Source organism: Homalodisca vitripennis, chromosome 1 (assembly GCF_021130785.1).
Source record: "Homalodisca vitripennis isolate AUS2020 chromosome 1, UT_GWSS_2.1, whole genome shotgun sequence".
Lineage (NCBI taxonomy): Eukaryota > Metazoa > Arthropoda > Insecta > Hemiptera > Cicadellidae > Homalodisca > Homalodisca vitripennis.
In genome coordinates, this window is record NC_060207.1 from 59,113,799 (window position 1) to 59,126,552 (window position 12,754).

At 31.6% G+C, this 12,754-nt stretch overlaps 1 protein-coding gene across 2 annotated transcripts in view; it reads right to left on the bottom strand.

The window, feature by feature from the left end:
* LOC124362392 (LIM domain and actin-binding protein 1) overlaps positions 1 to 7,148 on the bottom strand; it is a 165,282-nt gene extending 158,134 nt beyond the window's left edge. Inside the window, exon 1 of one of the 2 annotated variants that reach the window (XM_046816850.1) lies at positions 7,001 to 7,148. The gene's annotated coding sequence lies outside the window, so the exon portion shown is untranslated. The remainder of the gene's footprint in view (positions 1 to 7,000) is intronic. The other variant, XM_046816999.1, reaches the window with a different exon arrangement.
* Positions 7,149 to 12,754: the final 5,606 nt, after the last annotated feature.

The window sequence follows — 12,754 nt, forward strand, 5'->3', positions numbered from 1 at the left end:
CTTAATACAAAACCACATCGAGAAGAGCTGCCTTCATAACAGATTCGTGCATTTCCTGTACCCGATACAGTACCTGGATATGTATTACTAGTATGCAGTAATAATAAGATTAATATCTATAAAAGATCACACTTGACATAGAACTTTTTAACACCCATTTATTCTCGTACAATATTCAACAAACATAAATAATCAAATCAACGCATTATTACTTTCTTGTTGGAACAGCTGTTTCAAACACATTAAAAATATTAATGATTGTACATAAATCAGTTGTTGTGTTGCAAGTTATTTCCACAGGCATTTGTTTTATTTTCATCCACTTAAAAATATAATAGTATATGAACTACCAATTTAAAATGTAATAGTTCATTAACACTGTAGTAAAAGCCGGATGTAGCGAACGTCTCCAAATCCTGCTACATCGTGGGCGTTCAAATAAACTGCAGCTCAGTAAACCGTACCACATTTTATTACTGATATTACTAGAAAATACATTTAGTTCGTAAAGAAGAAGTATTAGATTTTCTATAAAACTGAAAGCTTCAAAATATTGATAATATAATTATGCTAAATAATTAAGCTGATAATAATGATTTTAAATTATTACGAGAAAGGTTGAGCAAAAGGTTACTAGATAGCCTATATCTATATACATGACGAGAATCAGCTACTGTAAGACTCCCTGCGTATAGAAGTAACCAAAACATGATTATAGAATTCTTCTCTCTAAGAATTCATGTAGGTAACGCACAAGATCTAAATATTTACTGATGAATAGTGCCAAACTTTATTATGTTTACCTAGATGCGCTGTGTAATTCTATCAAACTTTTTTTCGGTAATGAAAATTGTTAAGTAATATGACTGGAAATAGCTCTACACGCTATGTGTACAAGTACCGGTAAGGGTGAGCTCTCCCCAGTCCGGATGTGTCACTCCGTGTCAATTGTTGGCCCTAGTTTGTTATCAACGACAACGACAGGGTGTAGACTATCAGTTGGTTTAGGGCTGCCTTTCCTGTTCCGGCGTGCTCACAAGAGAAGTCTTTGTGGGCACCTGCCCGCTGACATTAGTCACTAGTTGTTTAAATGTCATGTGCACGAGATTTGACATAAACTGTTCTACGTACAGAGAGAATAAATATGTACCGGTTACAACTTTACAACTCTTGTGTTGAATGTCTTCAGAGATATAAACGTCATGGAAACCGAAGACCCGAGAAGAATTTACATTCCTACAGTTTCAAACACCAACAACATCAAACATAAAGTTCACCATCTCTTCGATAATATCTGCAACATCATAACGAACGTCCGGTTGATCGGAGAGATAAGATTATTGCCCCAATCCGAACTAAAACGCGCTGCGAAACGACAATCGTTATTTATTATTGGAATACGTGCAAAATCTGGAAAACGTATCTCAAAATCCAGTGACAGGATATAATCCAAACGTTTCAATGCGGTAAGTTGATTTCTGTGCGTCTCAGAACCCGTCTGATGTGATTCTTCACTGCCGGAAAACTGTTAATTTTAGTCATAATGAATAGAAAACTATAGAACTTACCATGTAAAACCGGTACGATCATGGGTAACCGGCAACCACAGATATACTGATTAAATAAATTAGTAAAGAACAAACCACTTATACACTTGCTGTGTTTGCATCTTTATTAGATTCCCAATAGATGTTATTTTTTGGCTTAGTTAAATTAATAAAAGAAAGCTTGAATGTTAGTTTAACCTCCAGTACCGACCTCTTCGTCAACAGATACTAGAGAGTAGCTCGGCGTTCCAGGGAAATATTTATACTTAAAGAAGAGACTGTTTGGAGGCCACTTTGATTTTATCCCCAAAAGAACCATAATTAATTTAACCTGTAACACTTTTACGTCCCTATTTATTAGATTTAGATCTATGGGACAGGTTTTACATCAAAGCTATGATTAATACGTATTTAAATTTACTTTTTCGATAATTTTATTGCTATCAACAGAACGAATCATACGATTGTTTGTATTTCACTATTTGTTAAAATATCCAAAATTGTATTTAAAAAAGAAAAGCTCAAAACGATTAGATACGTACAGGTAGGTATATATGTAACTATGGGACACCTCCAATGAGTTTTAAGTTTTAACAAGGTTTGACAACTGAAGGAAGTTACACTAAAGCCGATTATTAACTTTTATGTGATGCCGTGAGCGATGTTAGGTCTCAGAAATTGATTAGCGTAATATTTCACTCCAGATAAACTTGTAGGTTAACCTGGCTTCACTAATTAAAACGGAAAAGGTTTTTTATGTTTGAAGTGATATACACACTTTATTTACTTGGATAACCAAATTCGCATTTTAAGCTAGGTTGTTTACTTCTATAAGAGATCTTATATTGCGTTTTACTTGATTTAAATTTGATAAATTAATCTAACACCGGTATATAAACACGTGGCTATCACAGTTTAAACAAAGACGGCGGGATAGCCGAGGAGAGAGTGTAGCGAGGTAGGCCAATTCTTGCATATTGCATGACTTCGCCAGTGGCGCGACGCGTGGCGTGAGGGCTAAATGATTCAAGAGGAGGTTAGGTTTGTTTACAACACCGACCTGCTTCATTTCACTTCTGACTTTGGCAACAAGAGACGTGAGCAGTGCCTTTCTTCGCTGTGGTCTCGCAACCTCGCAACCTTGCATTGTTGCATACTGTACGTCAGCAACATTGCTCTATGCTAGTTGCAAAGCAGGGTAAAGTACACCCTCATTATTATCGCGTGCAACACCACTGGTTTGCAATATTTCTCAGGCATTCAAGCAAAAACTGGCCTCCAGGATTAATTAGTTTTTTGAGACACTAAGAAATTTTTCAGTGTACGGTACTCAAAATTCAGCAATCAATCCCTTGCCTCCTCCTCATCCTCCTCCATGTTAATGACCTATATAAATACTGTATGTTCACATCATTCATAAATAAACCTTCTCCTTAATTCTCACAATCATAATGTGTCATTTAAAAGATATTTTTTTTCTTGAATTCGTAAGACCGGATTTCAAAAGAGACAGGATTTCAGTATCAACAATATTGTTTACAAATAGAGAATATAACACATTATTTAACTCTACTGAACATCTTCGCACAGTATAAATTAACGCATGATACAGAATAGCCATTCTAAAAGGTTTTTGGTTCACATTTTAAAAATAGACTACTTTTGTTTTTTGGATCCATATGATGTAATAATCTCGAATTACAGTTTCTTGTCTAAATTAAAACCATAATTACTATTCAGGAAAGATGATTAAGTGGTTATTTTAAGTTAAACCGTTATGCCCATAGATTTATTTATTAACATCACAGACTTATGTCATTAATTCTTCAAATGTACGAACTACTGGATAAGAAATGTACCAAAGCAGCTCAGAACAAAGTTATTGTTAAGAAGGTATGAAAGAATCTAACGACATCAAAAGTCGTTTCTTGCGACGCGGCAATTTCCACTTCCGTTTCCCGCGGCCTGAGCGTGGGGCCGACAGCAGCAGACGGTACACTGACCTCAAGGTCACTCTCACTATAATACAGGTGTGTGTGGCCGTGGCGTGGCGGTGCCGTGGTTGGCGGGAACGGAATGACATTGTTGTCCGCTCTGAGACGATGTTCAGCCTAATGCCTACCTTACCTCGTCAGCCCAGCGAAGAACAGAATCTTCGACAAGATAAGGATTATCATGTTTTAATTTGCATAATCTCCCCAAACAATAATTATTGTTGCCAGTGTCGTCCCACAAAACCAACACCTAAACATCCCATGGCTGAAGAAAAAATAGATAGGGGCTATGATCATGCTGAATAAAACCAGAAAAACTACAGGTTACCTAATTAAAGATTTTGTAAAAATCTATTTTTACATATCTATATTGTACAAAATTATAAAAAAAACTTTGGTTATCTATTTTAAAAGTTGTCTGTCATTAAAATTGCATGTTTCCCTTCGACTCACCTAGAACTGAATCAGCAAGTAGCAAAGCAATACCTGCTTCCAATGGAAATTAAAACTATGGTGTATAATAAATGACATCAGCAACATTCATTGTGTCAAATTGAGTTTTATAAAATTGTAATGGTTTTAAAAACACAAATTATAAAATTTTTCAATTTTCCTTGTTACTTTAATAAAATGTTGTGTAGTATCACATTTTATCAAGTTGCAAAAATCTTCCCAATAACTTGTACATTTATTCTATTAAGTGGCTGATTAAATAAATTTTGTTGTTTAAGCTAAGTTTTCAAGATTTACTAATTTGCAATAATCATATTTGAGGTCCTAGTAGATAGTAGGCCTATATATTTTACAACAAACCAAATTATGCCTACATTCTCAAGCAAGGCCCCTATTGCATACTGGATTGTATTGGGTATGTAAGGCAACTCAATAAAAAAATGTCAAACCACCAAAATACCTTTAAAAGATCAAAGACAACCACAACATTTAATATATGTTGATGTTCATCTAAATTTTGAGTTAGTTGAAAATATTGTCAGGTACAATATGATTAAGCAAATCAGCATAATAGTTTATCCCTTAACATTACAGATTCAAAACTGTTCAATTAAAATTCAAGGCGTTGGTTGTCTGGAAAGTTAACCAATTCAAATTTTACAATGTTCAAGTAACAATCTTTTGTTTATTGTTATTACATAATTAATACTTATTTATTGACACAAGTGAATAATTACATCTTTTTGTGCAAGTCGAGATACATAAATTCATAAGAAAGAGTACAGTACATTATTTAACTGTTTATAGACTAATGATCTCCAATAAAGTCAATAAACCAAGACATTGATTACATTCAAACTGTTCTTTTTCCACTCAGGAACTCAGATCAATTAAGTAGGTAAAACAATGTACATGATCTGATTAATGAGTCCTTGTAACTTATTTCTTCTCTTGTAAAAAAATAAACAAAATATTTAAATAATTTTAAATTGTTATTAAAAAAAACAATACCTAAGAAAATAGTTAACACATATGCTTTAGTAATAAACTAGCGGGCCCGGCGCGCTTTGCTGCGCATTTCAATAATTTTTTGCAAAAGTTGCCCGCGCGGCTTCGCACGCAATTTCCCGTTGAAAACAGTACACTATATTCACTTATTCTTTTTCTATCACATTCTAAACATTGCTGAGATAATTGATAGTCGTTCCATCGTGAGCCTCTTGGGCGTATTATGAAGGTATGTACCATATTCCTGCCTCTATCTAGCTGTTACCCACGGCTTCGCACGCACGCAAATTACTTAGTAAATTTTTTTTTTTTACTATAATAAATTTTAGATTAAATTAGTTATATCTCCGATGCCACGATTGAGCTTGCTTTGTTGTCTCGATCGAGAGAATATGTACACACGGAGTTTTGAGAACCATACTTCTGTCAAAAAAAACAACTAAGGTTGATTTTATAACATTCTTTATATTTGTAGCCAACGTAAGATAGTAATTATGATATCTGCATTACTCTTCTGATCAAGCATGAGCATGGTTTATATTAAATAAATATTGCAGTTAAAGGTGAATTTTTACGTCAAATTTGAATTGTATTATCTGGATAGTAAAGTCTATGTTTAACAGTGATTGCAAAAACAGTTTAAACAAAATTTGTCGTTTCTCTTAAGCTTACTCTATGCTTTAAAACTATAAGTGTAATATATGTTTACAAAGAACAGCTGATTAAAAATTTGAAAAGACGTTAACATATGTTTGCTGCAATGCATTTCTTATGGGTATTTCTGTAACCAGTGGGGCGGAATCCTGAATCGGGAAAGGGATGGGCATAGCTTATAAACCTTCTCCGTGGAAAAATACATATACGTACAAATTTTCATCATGATCGGTCCAATAGTTCACGATTCCATAAAGGACAAACATACAAACATTCATTTTTATATATATAGATAACAAGGTTACAATGATATTGAACAAAATTTGTAAGACAAATTGTGAATCCCAAACTGAGGAATGCAGCCATTTCCTAATGACCAATTAATTCCCCCTTAATTTTGCAGTTATTCAATTTATTATGCATAAAATAGATACATTAACACCCCTTCACAAACCGCTTTGCTTTGAGGGAACAGTGTTTAAGAAATATTTAGATTTTTGTAAATTTTTGAAAATATTTGCAAACTAGTATATACTTGAATAACACAACAATTAATAAGAAACCTATAAAATTACTGTTCAGTGCAGACAAGCCATCTCTGATAACATGCCATATTAATTACTCCCAATAAATTTATTTCTTTAGTTGTACAAATTACATAAAAGGAGGCTCTCGAACTCCACCTGCTTACCAAAAGGTTTATGGGAATACTTGTTATAGTGCTGAATTATGCGAAAAAACTGGAACATGACATATTATTTTTAATGATTCATATAACATTTGTATAATTCCAAAGCCTGATGCCCAGCCTAAAAGTTTACATAATGCGTTATTAAATAAACATTACTAAAATTGAGATCTGGTAACAGTTATATTAATGTGTCCAATCATGTGTTTGTTATTTCCTGTAAATAGTGAATAAATAAATAAAAAATAACTAATACAAAATAAAGAAAAATATAGAAAACAATTCGATTCGTTTTTAAATATTTGCTATATTGTTAATAATTATTTAAAAACATTAAGTTGTAAGGCATATATTTATAGGAAGCTACTTTATTAATTTCAAAATATAATATCATACCCAACTAATTATTTGCATCGTTTAATCCTAAATAAAAAAGAAAATCCATTTGTATAGTTAAAATTGTTAATTATAAGAATAATTAAAACTTTGTGTATTTCTGTTACAGGTAATTGAGCGAGAAAATTGTATATCTACAAGACAAAACACGTTATTTTTTATTAATTTAATAATGAATAAGAATTGTTTGTGATACAAAACCTTGAATACCATGCAAAAATAAATCAACTTTTCATTACTAGCATGTCATGCACACTTACCTATTAATCTATAAACAAAATTGGAACACAGTTAACAAAATTGTAAGATAAACGGTATCACTAGTACAATCACTGATGCTCTAGACTGCACAAATGAACTAGAAAGGAATCCGAATCCGTTGTGATCCTGCACCCACTGCTGCCAACCAAGCCAAGTAACATTTCCCCGCCCAGGTGTCAGAATACACTCTTGAAGTTAAAATTACCCTTACAGCTTCTTTGTTTTCTGTAATCTTAGTATTGCGTCTCCTACTAGTGAACTAAATATCAGACTGTTAAAATGTATTCAAATTATTAATATTATTATGAATGACACTTTCACATCAATATTAAAATACATTTTTTTTATTAATTTTAATTGCTGGTATATGAGAAGATTTAAATGAGCTTAATATGAATAGAGTATACTCAACTGAAAACCCAGTGAATGGAAAATAGTATTTCAGATTATTTGAAGGTTAAACATTGTGTCTCTTACCCATGTGCTACATTTTCCGGCTACAGAAAAAAGAGTGAAACACACCTAGGGCCCTATAAATACATCTCAAGAATTCATTATTTTTATTCCTATCAATTTTAAATTTTTGATAGAATTTACTTTGTTGAATACTAAAATACTGATTAGTATCAATACTATGTACTTGTTACATACATAATTATCCGAATAACCTAGTAGTTCAATAGTTTAGGAGCAAATTATAATCCAAGTTATGCCATTCATTATCATCAGAAGCCATTCAGACGTAAAGTAGGTACCGTAGCTAATTTTCACTAAAATTCAGAATTTAATCGTTTGTAAACTCTCGACATACTTTGAACCAAGAAAAATTTATAAGGAATTTTGATTGGCATCATTTGGACATTACACTTTAAATCATCTCCGTTTAGGTCGTTATTACGTTATTTGTTGATTATTAAAAAAACTCACATGTTTTTTATTTGTTGTTTATTATATATATATATTTTATTATTATTTATATTTTTATGTATTTTATTTTTTATTTATTTATTGGCATTTATTCAATGTTATTTTTGAACATTGAATAAACGCCAAAAATTGTCCACAACAATACTGTATAATTATCAGGTGTATAATACATAAATCTCTACATAATCGTTATTTAAAAGTGTAAGCTGTAATTTTCCATGCCAGTGACACACATTTCTTAGATAATACTGAGACATTGTGAAAACCATAAAGAAATTCACTCAGAGCAAACCCATATATTAATGGATTCCCGAAGCAAAAAAAAATTAATCGCAAATCAAGAAAAATGGAAAAAATCACTGCAAAAATATTTAATACCAAACGCATTTTACTCCGAGGGTGAGTTCTTGGAATCGCAATCAAACTGAAAGGTAGGAGCTGAAAAAGGTGATAGTGCTGGGGATAGGGGCGAGTATATTACTTACTTTAGCGTAGTATTTTGTATGATATTTGTATTGTTGTTTTGATTTTAATATATTTATAGGATTAATCTTGTATTATTCTAAAATTTGTCATTGTACGGTATTTCATTGTATACTATTGTGTAAAAATATTTTTTAAGTTTATAAAAATACAAAATACTACTTAGGCATACTACTTAAGTATACAAAATTACTCCCGCAACCGGCAATATTATCTAGCAAAATTTTAATTAAATAATATTTATATATGTTATCATTTGAGCGTGCCAGCTTGAATCGTGTACATGGAGGTAGAATAACGTCCCTCCCTCTCCTACCGACGCCTTTGTCAGTGTCGATTCCACGATGACAGGAAGTTTGACATTTATGTGTACTCATGATTACTTATTGTCAATAAATCTAAGATTCTAGCATCTGATTCATGCTTAATAGTCGATATGGTTGAAAACAATTCAATTGAATAATTGAGGATTCCCAGATATAAAAAATAGTTCTAGATTAGGGAAATACTAAATTATATTACATATTTAATTATTTTAGGAATATATTTATCTTTATGAACTTTAAAAATACTGAATTCTTGAATTTTAAAAGTAACTTTCGTCTTTCAAATAGGAATCGTAAGCTTTGTTAGTACGAAATAAATTAAAATTAACATTATTATTAAAGAGCTTATTTATGTAATAATTTGGCTAATATTGGCAGTGTTGTAATTGTTAAAACGCTAACGGCGAATTTTTATCCTCACATTCCTTATCTAAATCATATCCTGACAATCACTTAAAACGTTAGTTTATTAGAAATTTACCACGAGCATCGGGAAAATTTCCCGCGTCAGACATCACTGCTCGCAGGCTGCCAAGCCAGAGTGAGCCTTGTAAAATCCCTCGTTTGAAATGTTATAACCTACAATACGAAAAATATTAATAACTGATTTTAAACTTACAGATTTCCACTTTTATAGCACCTACAAAACGAAAAATGCTGAAACAGTATAACCTCGAATTGTGGGCAAAGATAACAAAGAAACCTCAGCAGAATTAAGTTTCAATTGAAATAGTATCAACATCCGGGCGACGCGACGTGACGGGCGTGTCATTCAAGTTTGTTGACATTTTTATACGGTAATTTTGTTCTGTTCCGATGCACCGTTTTATGTGACTGGCGGCTCAGTCTAAGACTAAAATTTATTTATGAGTTGTATTGTACTACCGGTAACTAAACATGTATTATGAGTCAAAATGATAATTGAAATCGAATTTGAAATAACCCACATTTTTCGATTAATTAGTTAATACTTTCAAAGACACACAATTGGAGCAATCCTGAGTTTATAAAATAAATTAAAATCTATAATATTGACTGCAGTTAATTATAGATTGTCAGGATTTATTTGCTGCATGTCGGTTTGATTACTTAGCAATGGCATATGAGCGTCTTATTTGTAGAATTGATTGAAAGCTTTGGAAATTGAAAGTACATTTTATTGTATAATAACATTCATTTCTCCTCATAATCTGCTTTGTAAACTGTTTATATTGCTATATTATCTCTATTTGTTATATTGTAATTGACATGAACTAATAGCATATTTGCTTTCTCTATCTTATATGAGTAGAGCTATCTTTGGGAATTTCTCGGAATAAGATTCTAGGCTTGTAAAGTTTATTGACCAAACAAGCAATTTGGCTAGAGTCATATTAGCTATCCATCATATTTATAGACAGTTTATAACAAAATAGAGACATCTAATAAAATTGCGACCAGCTTGATATGGTTTCCAAGTAACACTAATTATCCAACAAGTGAGCGTGATCGCAGTCACCTCAGCACTGCAAACATCATTACAGTAATTTGTATCAATCTTAGGGTTGGATTTGAAGCAAATTTACAATTTCTTAATCAATATTTATATTTAAAATAATATTTATTTTTATAATCAAACAACGAGTTATGAAGCTCAAGAAAAAAATAAGTATTAAGGCATGTATTAATCAAGATAGGTTGAACTATGCCATTTGTTTTGATAAAATAAAAACTCCATTGCCATTCAGAGAGTATCCAATAAAGAGTTTGGAGAAATTCCAGGAGAGCTTAGTGAAATTCTACTTTAGTGTGCCTCTGGATATTATTCACTCCTCAAAGAAGGGATTCTCTCTACACACTTTTTTGGGATGAGGGTTCTCTACTAAAAATTAATTTTAAGGAAACTTTACTTGTAACCATGTTTTGCTCTACCAACATTACTATAGGAGAAAATATGATCAACAAAAAACTAATTGTCAAATATTGGTGGAGGTATTCATTTTGCAATGCACCTTTAGTTAAAAACTTGATCTTGTAAAAAAACTGTGTGGACAAGTATAAAACTGTGGACAAGCCAAGTTTACATCGAGGTTAATTACAAAGACAATCTTACAAAGTGTGAATAGTATTCAATAATAAAATAGATATTTTAGTTATACAAATTATGTAAATAATATTTATTTATGGTAACTTACTTTATAAACAAAAAGCTTTAGAGCAAAATCTTTATTTGTCTTTCTAATATAAAATTCGTCAAATGTTTGGATCACCTCATGAATTGTCATAATCTATAAATAAAAAACCGTTGTAGATATCAATGACATCTAGATCATTATAAAGATGTAATTTGAGCCATTTTACATGTTTTCTAATTACCACAAAATACCAGTTCCACTTTTTCCAATGGCATGTCCATTCCCAATTCAGCAAGAGTGATATGTGTAGGTGGTTTTCATTTTCTAATGTTGAAGTATCAGAAGATTGAAGAGATTTATTCTTATTTGCTGTAGATTTTGATTTTCCAGGTTTTGGCACCACTTCAACAGTGTCCAATAATAAAAATTAGATAATTAACTATAAAAAATATTCAAGTAATGTTTATTTATGGTAACTCACTTCATAACCTAAACACAGAACATATTGTTAAAAAATAAATAGTAATAGCTAATCAAATTAGCTCATAAAATAATGTTTTAATATTAATAATATACCTCTGTCACTCAGGATCCACTGAATCCACAGACAAAAATTGTATCAGACTGGAGGTACAGTTTTTTTTTTCAAATAAGATATTTCCTAATGCTTAGCCAAATTCCGTGGATTGGCATTCACTATAATTGAATTCAGTGTTTCTCATGTACAAATTATGGTTCATGCGACATTTTAAATACACAGGTCAGTTTGTTTTAAAGATATTGTGTGGACAAACAGATAGATACACATACAGACAGAAGTGAAAGTTTTCTAGCCCTACGAGTGATAGATACACATACAGACAGAAGTGAAAGTTTTCTAGCCCTACGCTCCACTAAAGCTCAGCCATAATAAGTGAACGTGATTTTTGTGAACAGTTCACCGCCCATAATACAAAACCACAATTGACAATCAACATGTCAAAATAGCCCTTTTCGTATAAATATGTGAAAAGATTGGGGGAAATATTTTCGATAGGTTGAAACTTCTCAAAATTGTCATTGGAATAGTTTTAAACTACTTTGAAAACTGCAGACTTCATTGAATTGAATAATAGACTTCTAATAAAACTCAGAAAACATTTTATTATGATGTGATGATAGAGGATAGTTACAATTGAAGTGCGACGACTATCTTGAAAAAACGGAAGAAGTCTAAGTAGATAGTGATATTCGGAAACAACACAAAATTTTAAACATGTTGGTATATTTGGTTTTAGCGTATTTTAATATATAATACCTCAAAAGTACAAGGTTAAAAGTTGGAAATGATATGAATGTGAATTAAAAAGATTTACAATGACGGCCCTAGCACCATCTAGCTACCAATGAACAGTATTGAGTTTAATCTTAACTATATTGTATTTGTTAAAGTAACATATTGTGTTGAATTACAACAAGGAAACAATATAGTTAAATATGAACAGTACACCAGCTCACTTGGTAAAGTGTGAGGAGTTTTGATTATTAACAATTTTTTTGTTTCCGCTTGTAAAAGTTATTGAAACGTTCAAGATATAAGTTTTAAACATACCAAGAGGAAGAGCAAACTTCAAAAGTAGAAGACGAAGATTGATTCTCAAGAAAATGAGAATCCAGAGTGGAATAAATGAAGAGGAAAGACCAGGAATCACAGAATACTGCTTGTTGTCACAACAGGAAAGCAAGAATCCCAAATATACACACAAATTAATATTTGAAGCATCTGTTTACTGACAATGATGATCCAGTAATTTTTAAACAATATAGCCGTAATTATTATATGCTAATGCTTTAGCAATGGAATAAGTGTCAAAATTAGACTGAACAATAGATGTTGACTATAGAATAGGTATCAACTAAAACT